The sequence below is a fragment of the Microtus ochrogaster genome, chromosome 24, assembly GCF_000317375.1.
Source record: "Microtus ochrogaster isolate Prairie Vole_2 chromosome 24, MicOch1.0, whole genome shotgun sequence".
Lineage (NCBI taxonomy): Eukaryota > Metazoa > Chordata > Mammalia > Rodentia > Cricetidae > Microtus > Microtus ochrogaster.
The window spans coordinates 37,127,731-37,139,560 of record NC_022024.1 but is presented as its reverse complement, the minus strand read 5'-3'; the positions used below and the strand labels follow the sequence as shown (position 1 = coordinate 37,139,560).

The 11,830-nt window shown below is 43.9% G+C and overlaps 1 protein-coding gene across 2 annotated transcripts in view; it reads left to right on the top strand.

The window, feature by feature from the left end:
- The first annotated feature begins 11,572 nt into the window (after positions 1-11,572).
- Syn3 (synapsin III) overlaps positions 11,573-11,830 on the top strand; it is a 391,824-nt gene continuing 391,566 nt past the window's right edge. For both annotated transcript variants that reach the window (XR_003377952.1, XM_026784485.1), the window contains exon 1: positions 11,573-11,654. The gene's annotated coding sequence lies outside the window, so the exon portion shown is untranslated. The remainder of the gene's footprint in view (positions 11,655-11,830) is intronic.

Genomic DNA, 11,830 nt, shown 5'->3' with positions numbered 1-11,830 from the left:
ATCTTGTGTAACCCAGGGTGGCCTTGAACTCACAGAGATCCATCTGCCTCTGTCTCCCAAACCCTGGGATGAACAGTGTGTGCCACCACTGCCTGACCTCTAGTGGCTTAGTTTTGTCCTTCTGATATGCAAACAAACTTTATTTATTAAAAGATAAACAAAATATCACCATAGATTTGCTTGTTATGGAACAATGTCCATATATTATCAAGCTACTCTTTTCTCACATGATGGCTCTTACATATTATGGTGGCAACTATTGAAGAAAAAAATACATCAAAACTATAATGATGTATAAAGGAATGCAATTTCTTGGAGTAGAAAGAGGTAGACCAGGATCCAAGTGATGGAACAGGATTTTCTGGCTATGAGGTCCAAGAGTGAGGGTGTGAGTGCAGAGTCAGGAAGCCCATCCTTGTATTCTCTCCCAGCATTTGCGTACGCTAAACTCAACCTCACATGATTCAGCCAGACACATCCTGGTGACATCAGTCCAGGGCACAGATATACAATATGAGTCACCAGGATGAGTAGATAATGGGTTTGGAAGAGCTTTAAAAATGAGAAGGCGGGGGAGACACCGGAAAGAAGCTCCTATTAGGAAAAGTGGGCCCAGACACCATCAGTGCTGCCCCACAAGGGAACACTATTGCCCTGGCAGTCTATAGGGCTGTGATCTGTGATGCTGATGGTAACCTCCAGACACACACATAAAAAGATGAGACTGGTCCACATGGTTATCATCTCATTTTTTATATCTTCCACCTTACCCATATAAAGGAATTTTTCCTTTTTCCCCCTTTTCTTGACCTGTTCAAGATTTAACGGAGTTTGGCTTGTTATTGCAGTCCTTGTGGATTTTTGATGCAAACTTAAAGGAATATATAGGATGTGGATCTGGGAATATGGCTCAGTGGTAGAGTGCTTGCTTTGTAGGTATGAGGCTCTAAGTTCAGTTTTGAGTACCACAAAGCACTAACACCAAACCCCTGAAATTACTGGGTAACTGGGATAGCTCATCAGGTAAAGGCGTTCACTCTCGACCAAGTTGGAAGACTTCACTTCAATTCCCAGAACCCACATGAAAGGAAAGAACTGATTCCCAGTGAGTGGGTGACCTCTAACTTTTGCAACTGCTCTGTGGCGTGCATGTATCTATATATACACACATACACAAGAAAGTTTTAAAGAATATGAATGGAGAAACAGGACAAGATATCCAAAAGGGAAACCAAAAGAAAATAAACACGAACAGTGCAGAGGTTAGGAGTGAATGGAGTCTTGGGATTTGAGGACAGTTGACTTCTGGACCACTGACGAGGTGAAAGAGAATGAAGGACAAGCTTAATGGGGGATTTTACAAAGTGATTCCAGGCTCTAAAATGGATCTCTTTCATTGGTCTTCAAGATAGCCAAACATCATTTGAAACTCTGTTAAAATCTCTTTTGATTACGTCACTGAACTTTAAAATATAACTACCCAGGGGCAGCAGTAGATCCAGGACCCCTCCCCGGGGAGGCACAAATTCTCTGCTCTACTAGCGTTGTTAGTGAAAGCAAATGAGAAAGGGGTCAGCAATACTTATTTAAGTTTTGGGAAGAAATTCTAAGGAGAATATACCCAACTACTCAGCTGTTTCCTGGCAGGCAAAGGAGTCATTTCACCACAACTTGTATACTTTGTGGGACGAAAATGCTAGTTAATGAATGACCTGTCTAAATCTGATGGGAGCTGACATGATGGTCCATCATTGGCAAAATCATGAGCTCTAATGATTGCAAGTGCATATCCCTTGAGACAGCTACTAGGTGGGAAAATCTGATTATTATTATTCTGTGTCCAGAATGTCTGTGTAGAGCTCTGGCAGGGAGTTCAGCTGCAAAGAGGACAGGCCAGGGCCACCAGGACCAATGTTTAATGCCTAGACCTATAAACAAGCTTCTTGGTTGGGAATTGAGCCAAAGGATAATAGTCCTTGTGGATTGTGAACTTCATCCTGGGATGGGTGTTGCTGAGCATGAATTAGGAGTTAAAGAGTTAGATTGATGAAAAATGAAACAATAGTAGTTCATATAGCAGGTACCCACCCACATCAGCTTAGCACCCATCAAGCCATGCTGCATATCAGCATGTCCAGAAAATGTTTTTAGAAGCACACATGCTTATACCACGTCTTTGGAGTCCTTCTGTGTTGGTTGCTTTTCTGGTCACTGTGACAAGGTGTCTGACAGAAGCGACTTAAAGGAGGAAGGATTCGTTTCACCTTGTAGTTTCAGAAGGTTAAGGATCATGTTAACAAGTGGTTAAAGCATCTGGGCTGTGCAGGTAGGAGCAAAAGGCACAGATGATTACATCTCACTGGTTCAAGGAGCAGAGGACTCAAGCTGGCACCAGGCCTAGACTACAACTCAAAGCCTATCCTCCACGATCCCTGTTTTCTCCAGAGAGGCTCTGCTCCTAAAGGTTCCACAACCTACTAAACTAGTCTCACTAGCTGGAGACCAAGTGTTCAACTACATAGGCCTATGGAGGACGTCCTATATTCAAAACATGTTCCTCTGAACATCTGACAGAGACTGACCTCCAAAATATACAAAGGACTCAAGAAACTAGACATAAAAAAAATCAATAAAAAAATAGGGTACAGACCTAAACAGAGAACGCTCAAAAGAGGAATCTCAAATGGCTGAAAGACACTTAAGGAAGTGTTCAACATCCTTATACATCAGGGAAATGCAGATTAAAACAACTCTGAGATTCCATTTTATATCTGTCAAAATGGCCAAGATCAAAAACACTGATGACAGCTTATGATGTGGAATAATGGTGGGAGTTACTGGTGGGAGTGTAAACTTGTGCAGCTGCTTTGAAAACCAGTATGGCAATTTTTCCGAAAATTAGGAATAAATCTCCCTCAAGACCCAACAATACCACTTTTAGGCATATACCCAAAAGATGCTCAATCATACCACAAGGACATTTGTTCAGTTTTTTAAATAGCATCATTATTCATAATAGCCAGGACCTGGAAACAACCTAGAAGCCCCTCAACTGAAGAATGGATGAGGAAAATTGTATATTTACACAATAGATTACTACTCAGCAGTAAAAAATAATGACATTTTGAAATTTGCAGGCAAATTGATGGAACTAGAAAAAAAAAGCATACCGAGTGAGGTAACCCAGACCCAGAAAGACAAATTAATATGTACTCACTCATAAGTGGCTTTTAGACATAAAACAAGTAAAACCAGCCTACAGTCCACAGCCCCAGAGAACCTAGACAACAAAGAGGACTCTAAGAGAGACATAAATGAATCAACCTATGAGGAAGAAAAAGACAGGATCTTCTGAGTAAATTGGGAACATGGGGGCAGGGGGATAGTGGAAAAGGGGAGGGGAGAAAGGAAGGGGAGTGGAAAAACGTATAGTTCAATAAAAAAAATACATAAAAAAGCAGGGTCCCAGCCGGGCGATGGTGGCGCATGCCTTTAATCCCAGCACTCGGGAGGCAGAGGCAGGCGGAGCTCTGTGAGTTCGAGACCAGCCTGGTCTACAGAGCTAGTGCCAGGACAGGCTCCAAAGCCACAGAGAAACTCTGTCTCGAAAAAAACAAAACAAAACAAAAAAAAAAGCAGGGTCCCAATGCACATAATTTTGGACTATATATAATTTTTATTCTTTAAAATAGAACTTTATACTTGTATTATCATAACACATAATGATATATGTGTGTGAAAATGTTACATTTTGGCATACTAACTAAAATGTTTAATAAAATAAAATGGCAAAAAGCAAAAAATAAAATGCTGCAAGGTAAGTCTTTTATCTCGGGTATACATACTTCAGCACACCATGGAACCTGCCATATAAGGAGGTTCCTAGAGATAAAATAGACTGATCATGTGATGTAAGCACTTCCCAGGCTGCCATGGGCTCTAATTGGTCTTGATGCATGCTAGTCTCATGGGAGTTTCGGAGTTACACACCGAAGAGGAAATAAGAGAAAATATTTTCTTGATTAAATAATGCCACATGCCCAGGAACAGATGGGTATTGAAAAGCATGCCAGAAAGGACATAAGCTTGTGTGCAAAGGAGACAATTTGAATGGTGCCCATGGTCCTAATCCAAAACACAAGCTCTGCCATCCTACAACAGGATCTGTGGTCCCTTGAGAGTAACCTGCTTTTGATTAAAAAAAAAAAAGAACAAAAACAAAAACATATGGATTCAGAAGTTTCCCGTGAAGTAGAAACCCCCTATTGAAGAAGACTGACACAGAAAGCATAAGGTCACAGAAGTGAAATGCTAGTCAGAACTGGGAAGGAAGAAATCACAGGAAATCAAAAACAGATGCACCATCAAGAGTCAGGATACAGGCAGGCAGGGGGTCTCTGGAAGAGACGGTATATCACAGGGAGGTGATCAGAGCATACCTGACATAGAGCATGGTGCTTAGAGACACGGGATGATGTGCTTATGAATCTGGCCATTTATTCAAAAGTTCCCGCGACCTTATCTCAAGCATGTATCTCTTTTGGCCTCTCCTTTCACAATCTTAGAAACGGGAATAAAGGCTATGCTCACCATTTAGGGCAGCTGGGGAAATCGGATGGTCAGATGCCTACAGAAGAGTTAGCACGGTGTGTAGAACCCATCCACGGTCTCTGCTAGGATGTGAACGACGGTTCTGCCTGCCAATATGTGGGGCTGCTAGGGAAGCTTAGCCTTCATGGGATACCAAAGTCCCTTCTTTATTTCTATGAGGCTCAAGGACAGAGGAGAAAACTGAGAGAGGAAACAGAGGGAATTACTTGTGATTACTGCTGTAGCGTGTTGCTTACTCTTTTTTTTTTGTCAATTTTATACAAGCTGGAGTCATCTGGGAAGAGGGAACCTCAACTGATAAAATTCCTCCATCAGACTGACCTGTAGGCAAGCCCATGGAGAATTTTGTTGATTGGTGATTGATGTGGGCTGGCCCAGCTCACCATGGGCACTATCCTTTCTGGAGTGGTTCTGGGTTTTATAGGAAAGCAAGCTGAACAAGCCATGAGAGTGGTCCAGGAAGCAGCAGTCACCCATGGCCTCTGTTTCAGTTCCTGCCTCCAGGTTACTGTTTGAGTTCCTGCCCTGACTCCCTCAGTGACGGACTGTAATATGAAGCATAAGCCGAATTAACCCTCCCCCTACCAAGTTGCTTTTGGTCATGGTGTTCTATCATGGAAAAAAAAAATTCTAAGACACAGAGCTTGCTCTTGGAGGAATAGCTAGAGCTAGGCATAACCAACACTATTAAATAGACAATACTCCTGACTCTAATATGATGGCTGAGTTTGAGAAAAATAAGACAGCAATGATGACAACATGATGATGAGCTCCATACCTTGGGTCACTCAACCTCATTATCCAGATCAGGAAATCTATTCACTGTCTGAACGTTAAATGAGGAGGCTTTGTTAGTGGTGTTGTTTTCTACTATTATTGTTGTTATTTTGTTGTTATTATTATCATTATGTGTGTGTGTGTGAGTGCACACATATGTCTGTAGTCAGAAGAGAGCATTGGGTTCCCTGGAGCTGAAGGTACAGGAAGTTGTGAACCACCAGACATGGATGCTGGGAACCAAACTCAGGACCTCTGAAAGAGCAGAACACACTCTTAACCACTGAGCCATCTCTCCAGCCCCATGTGTGCTACTTGGAGAAACCTAGTCATTGATAATTTAGATGCAAGAAAGGTGGATAATATGTGTAAAGTACTCATTTTATGCCAGGCTCGGTGTTAGGAAAGTGATGTATTTTACAGATCTTAGTCTCATAGCTATCCTGGACATAGGTATTATTAGTGCCCTTCTATTATGGCTACGGGGTGCCTAAGCTTGCCAAAAGCTGTATAACTGCAAAACAGCAGAGCAAAGATTTCGTGAAGATGGTATGGCTCCGGTGCTGCCATAATGCCATTGTACTTTTGCTTCTCTCTGAAGGTGAGGGGAAAATATCTGCTTTCACTCATGGCAGCTTTTCCTTTGGCAGCTGAGTTTGGTTGAAATGATAGAGCGTTCCATAGAGACCAATATATGTAGACTTATATGTCTTTTTTTTAAAAAAATATTCATTTATTATGTATGCATTATTCTGTCTGTGTATATGCCTGCAGGCCAGAAGCGGGCACACGACCCCATTACAGATGGCCGTGAGCCACCATGTAGTTGCTGGGAATTGAACTCAGGACCCTTGAAAGAGCAGGCAATGCTCCCAACCTCTGAGCCATGTCTCCAGCCCCTCAGACTTATATGTCTATGTGGGGTTTAGGATAGAAGGCAAAGGACATGTGGACAAGGCAGCCTCTTTGCAGGGTTCCCATGCCAAAGAACCTGGGGGACTCGTGTGTAAGTGGAAAGTAGGACAGAGTTCAAGCACATCTGGAGTTCAGACTCCAGAGTGGCTCTAATTCAAACGCTCCTACAGACCTGGTTCTGCCAGGTGCTTCATGTTCAAGAGTCACAATTCTGGAGTAAGTTGTATGATTATCCTCATTTCCTTTCTGTGGCTCTGGTAAAATACCTTAACGAAAAGCAGCTTGGGGAGAGAAAGGGTTTATTTTATCTCACAATTCTAGGTTATAGTCCATCACTGTGGAGAAGTCATAGCAGCAAGAGTTCGAGACAGCTGGTCATGTCTCACCCACAATCAAGAGCAGAGGAAGGAATAGGTGTGTGCTCACTCGCTTGTCTGCTTGCTTGTGCTCAGCTCAAACACTCCACTCACAGTTCAGTGCCCCTTGTCTAGAGTGGTGCTACCCTCAGTGCGATGGATCTTCCTACATCAATTAATTTACTCAAAACAATCCCCCACAGACATGCTCACAGGCAAAGGCAACGTAGTCAATCCTTCATTGAGACTGTCTGCTCAGGTGATTCTAGGTTGTGTCAAGTTGACAAAGCTAATTACACACCATGATAACTTTATTTCACAGGTGAAGAACTGAAAGCCTGGAGAAGTGACAAAGGCTGTCCCAGGAACACACAGAGAGACCTGATACTATGGATCTGGACTCTCTCAATATTGCTTACACAAAACTGATTGTGGTTTGAATGGGAATGACTCCGATAGGTTCATATGTTTGAATACTCGGCTCCCTAATGGTGGAACTATTTGGGAAAGATTAGTAGGTGTAGCCTTGTTTGAGGCAACATGTCCCTGTGGGTGGGGTTTTAGGTTTCAAAAGTCCACACCACTCACAGTTAGCTGGTGTGGGAGGTCATTCTGTCTATGTGCTTCTTTTATTGGCTAATTAATAAAGAAACTGCCTTGGCTTGTTGAGAGGGCAGAACTTAGGTAAAAAGGGAAAACTGGACTGAATGCTGGGAGAAGGAAGGCAGAATTAGGAAAAAGCCATTGAGCCACAGGAGACAGACGCTGGGAATTTTACCCGGTAAGCCAACTGCCACATGGCGATACACAGATTAATGGAGATGGGTTAAATTAATATAAGAGTTAGCGAACAAGAAGCTAGAGCTAACGGACAGTGATTTAATTAATATAGTTTCTGTGTGATTACTTCGGGTCTAAGCTAGCTGGGCGGCTGGGACAAACAAGCGACCCTTCCCCTAACAGTTCTCTCTCTTTACCTACCACTTTTCATACCATCTAAGGACTCAGCTCCCATCCCTGCCTACCTTCCTGCTGCCATGCTCCCCACCATGATGGGCTATGGAATTGTAACCCCCAATAAACTCTTTCTTCTACAAGTTGCCTTGGTCTTGGTGTCTTTTCACAACAACAAAAAAAAGTGACTGATACTGATACAATGTGTACCTGCCGGTATCCTGGCCCCCTTCCAGCTGCTTGGCTTGGGTGAAAGCTGACAAATCCATGTATCTTGCTTTTTAACCTGATAGGTTTTTGGAATGTGAAGCCAACCATGGAAATGAATAACTGTAAAGGTATTTTTATCCCCTGTCCCACAGGACTGGGCCACTTTCTGCCTCACTGGAGCTGCTTCTGAGTGAAACTTGAAGGCAAACTTATTGGACCTTGAGAGTGACATGATCAGCTGAAACTTCTGTACATCCTTAATAACAGAGGAACACCCACTGGCATCTGCCTCCTTTGAGGGAGACCGCAAGAACTGGGAAACTTTTTTTTACTGGTTGCCATGGCAATTCTTTGCAATGTCAGCAGAAATACTCCACAATACACACAAGTTAGCAGAAAGCCTTCCAAAGTCTTCAGCTCAGAATCTGCCTCATCCCTAGACTTGGGCATCACTGAGACTTGACTCTGAAATTCAAGAAAAGAAACATGCACCCCATGCAATTCTTCTCTCTCCTCCTCTTACCAGGGCTCAGAGGTGAAATGAAGTCCAACCACCTCTCCAGGTAAAGATGCATGGGAGTAGATGGGATTGAAAAGTTCTTGCACCATTGATCCTCTTTGAATAGACTCCAGAGCCCCTTAGATTCTAACTCTAAAGCAACATTTACCCCTCCGAATCCTGATCATGATTGTTCCCAACCTCATTGTTTTCTAAGCCTAGGAATTTGTCTCTTTTTAATCTTGTGTGGCTGTGTGGGGCCACACACTTCCACGTGTGTATTGTGGGGTACATGTGGAGTTCAGAGGATGACTTGGTCCATCTTTGCCTCCCACCCTGTTTGACCATGGTCCCTTGGTTGTTTGCTGGTGCTCATAGCAGGCTAGCTTCTGGGAATCCTGTCTTTACCTCTCACCTTCCCTTAGGAGCACTGGGATTACAGGTGTGCTGCCAAACATGACTTTTTATATGAGTTCTGAGGATGCAAATTAGGTTACTCACGCTGACACAGCAAATGCTCTACCCACTGAGTAATCTCCCCATCCCATAATTTATCTTTGATCATTTGGATCTTAAGCATCACTTCAAGTGGTTAGAAAGAAATATTGAGAACTAAAACCCACCAGTCACCTTAAAAATATTTCCATGCATAGACAATAGAACAATTCTACCCTTGCTGACAAGGAGAGCCAAGCTACAGCTCAGTAAACCCAGGATCCAACCACAACTCTGTCAACTACAATCTGTGCATATGAAATGTGAAATACTTGCAAGCTATAATCTTTACAGGAGAGAGCTTATTTCTAGGATAGCTTGGGTATTATAAGAACTTGCTCACTTCTTTTTTAGACCTGCTAAGAATAGTGTATCTGGGTTCTTTTCAAATGTAAATATCATTTTCAAATGCTCCTACGACCGCCACGTTGTGGGGTGTGGATTTCTTGTGGAGTAATGAAGGAATGTGTACACCTGTCACTACGTGGACATCTGCTTGTATGCAGATACCTGTGCTAAACTGTTCCTTTGCTATTGTGTGAGGCAATCTCTTCTAGCTGAATCCATCAGGGTCTTGGTTCAAAGCAACAGAAATGACCGGGTATCAGAGGTGGAGAGTTACGAAGGAAAAATGGTAGGGTGAGGTGCAGGGGTAGCCATATGGATGAAGCTTGAGAAACAGGCAGAAATTTAGGGAGCACTGAGGCTGCTCACTATGACTCATGGCCAATACAGTCCAGTCTCTTTAGATGTGGTCACCATTACCCTGAGCAGTGTCCTGTCCAGTCTGTGGCCTTTTTGTCACTTTTTCTGGGGAGACAAGGTCTCCGGGATGAGCATCCGGTAGGTTGAACTAGCATTCTGCTCCCAGGATTTGGGGTGAACTGTAGGTGAAACAATCTGTGAAGGGTTCTGGCCTGAGGAATTGCCAGCTTTCACAGAGTGAAAGTGAACCCTCCCCTCAAGATGTGGGGGTAGAGGGGCTGGAGATAGGGCTCAGTGGTTAAGAGCAGATTTTGCTCTTGCAGAGGACTTGAGTTCAGTCCTCAGCACCCAAGTGAGGTGACTTACACCAGCCTGTAACTCCAGCTCCAGGGAGGCCCCTGCCTCTGCCCTCTCTCTCTGCAGGCATATATACTCAGGTGTACAAACCCACACACAGATATACATATTTTAAAAATAAGAAAATAATTTTTAAATGTGTGGAGGCAAAAATAACAGGCATTTTTCTAGAAAGCAATCTTTTAGCTACTGCTCATTTTGCTGCTGACAAAGGTTCGGAAGTATTACTTAACGACTTAGCATCTTCTGCCTCCCCCGTCCTCATACACCCTCCAAGACAAAACCCAGAGACTTAGCAGATCATATGCTGTTTCTCCAAATTTAAACAACATCTCAGGTGAGGGAGTGCCTCTTCTGAGGGTGTCTACCATTTCTAGGCCCTTTTCATTATTCGAGTTTAGTACATAAAATAAAAAATGCTAGGTGCCACTGACCTCCAATGCATAATGGGAGAAAATGTTAATGTAAAACCCTTGTTGATATATACTGGCTACCATACATTGAATTTTTAGTGAAAAATCATCATGTTCTCCTGCATCTAATTTCCACCTTTTATTTATATTGCAATAAAATGTGAATATTTGTGCAGTAATCTGCCTAGCTTCTCATCTAAACCTCCACCCTATTCCTTGTTTCTTTAGAAATGTAAGGTTCTTTAAATTTACCTATCCAGACAGAATTCTCCTTATAATTTTCCCAAGCATTTTTCCTATGCATTTTGAGCACCAGTAATCTTTTAAAAAATAACTAAGTTATAGATCTAGACATTACAGTTAGAGCTGGGTGTGATGACACACACCTTTAAACTGCACTCAGGAGACAGAGGCGGGTAGATCTCTGTGAGTTGGAGGCCAGCCTGGCCTACACAGCAAGTTCCAGGCCTGCCAGAGCCATGTAATGAGACCCTGTCTCTAAAAGCAAACAAAATATTGCAGGTGAGTCTTGGGGGTGGGTGTTCTGCTTTGACCTTCTTAAAAAAACTGAGGTATAGAAATGACACAGGAGACGTGAACCTGAACCTGCCAAATGCCTTCATAGTCTGTGCCAATTTGGAGGGTTGAGATTTCCCTGGTTGCCTTCTTTTTCTATCTGGGATTACTTTTAACCTTGTAGTCTTAATTCACACCTATGCTTCCATAGACCATCCTGGCATATAGTGACATCCCTTTTGTGTTCTGACTACACACCCTTCTCAGCTTACAGCAAGCTGACTTTGTCTTTTGTTTGTGTACTTGTATATGACCAATTCCCCGTGCCAGACCCACACCCAGAGTAAGAGCCTAGCTCCCTGCTGCTTCTTGTGCTTGTAATCCTGTAACATTTGCTGACAAGTGGCTGTCCGGCCTCTCAGTAGCTCCTCCTAAGGCCCAGGGAGGCCAGGTGACTTTCTCAAAGCTGGCTCCCTAGGATACTGAAGTGCACTATTCGCACTCCCTGAGGGGCATCTCTGCTCCTGGGATGAAGAAAGATCACTTCATTTGGCCACTTGAGGCCAGTGAGAGTACTGCTTGCTTGTTGCAGCAACTTTCCCTACCTGGCTGTGGAGGAAAGCCTGGGGGGAGGGGGGAGATGGAGCGGCAGGAGGGGCGGGACTGGGTGCGGAGTCTTGTTGCCTCAGCCAATGGGCTCTGCGGCACGGGGAAGCCTGGCTGCCCGGCGGAGGCGCTCGTGCTCTGTGAGGGGCAGAGGCAGAGCGTCCCAGCTGCAGCAAGTCCGCGGATCTTGTAACTGGCGGCGCCGGTCGGAGGTACCCACGGGCCACCGTAGCTGGCAAGGTAAGATACAGTAAAGTCGACTTTGTAAGATTTCTGGCCATAGGGAGCACCCACCCAAGTCCAAACTGGTGGCGCATCCTGGTGTTGTGTCCCCATAAACTCCCTCCCCGTGTTGGTGGGTTGTGGGTGAGCCGTGGGCCCGGAGCGCCACCCTGTCTTTCCAGGCTGCTGCTGCA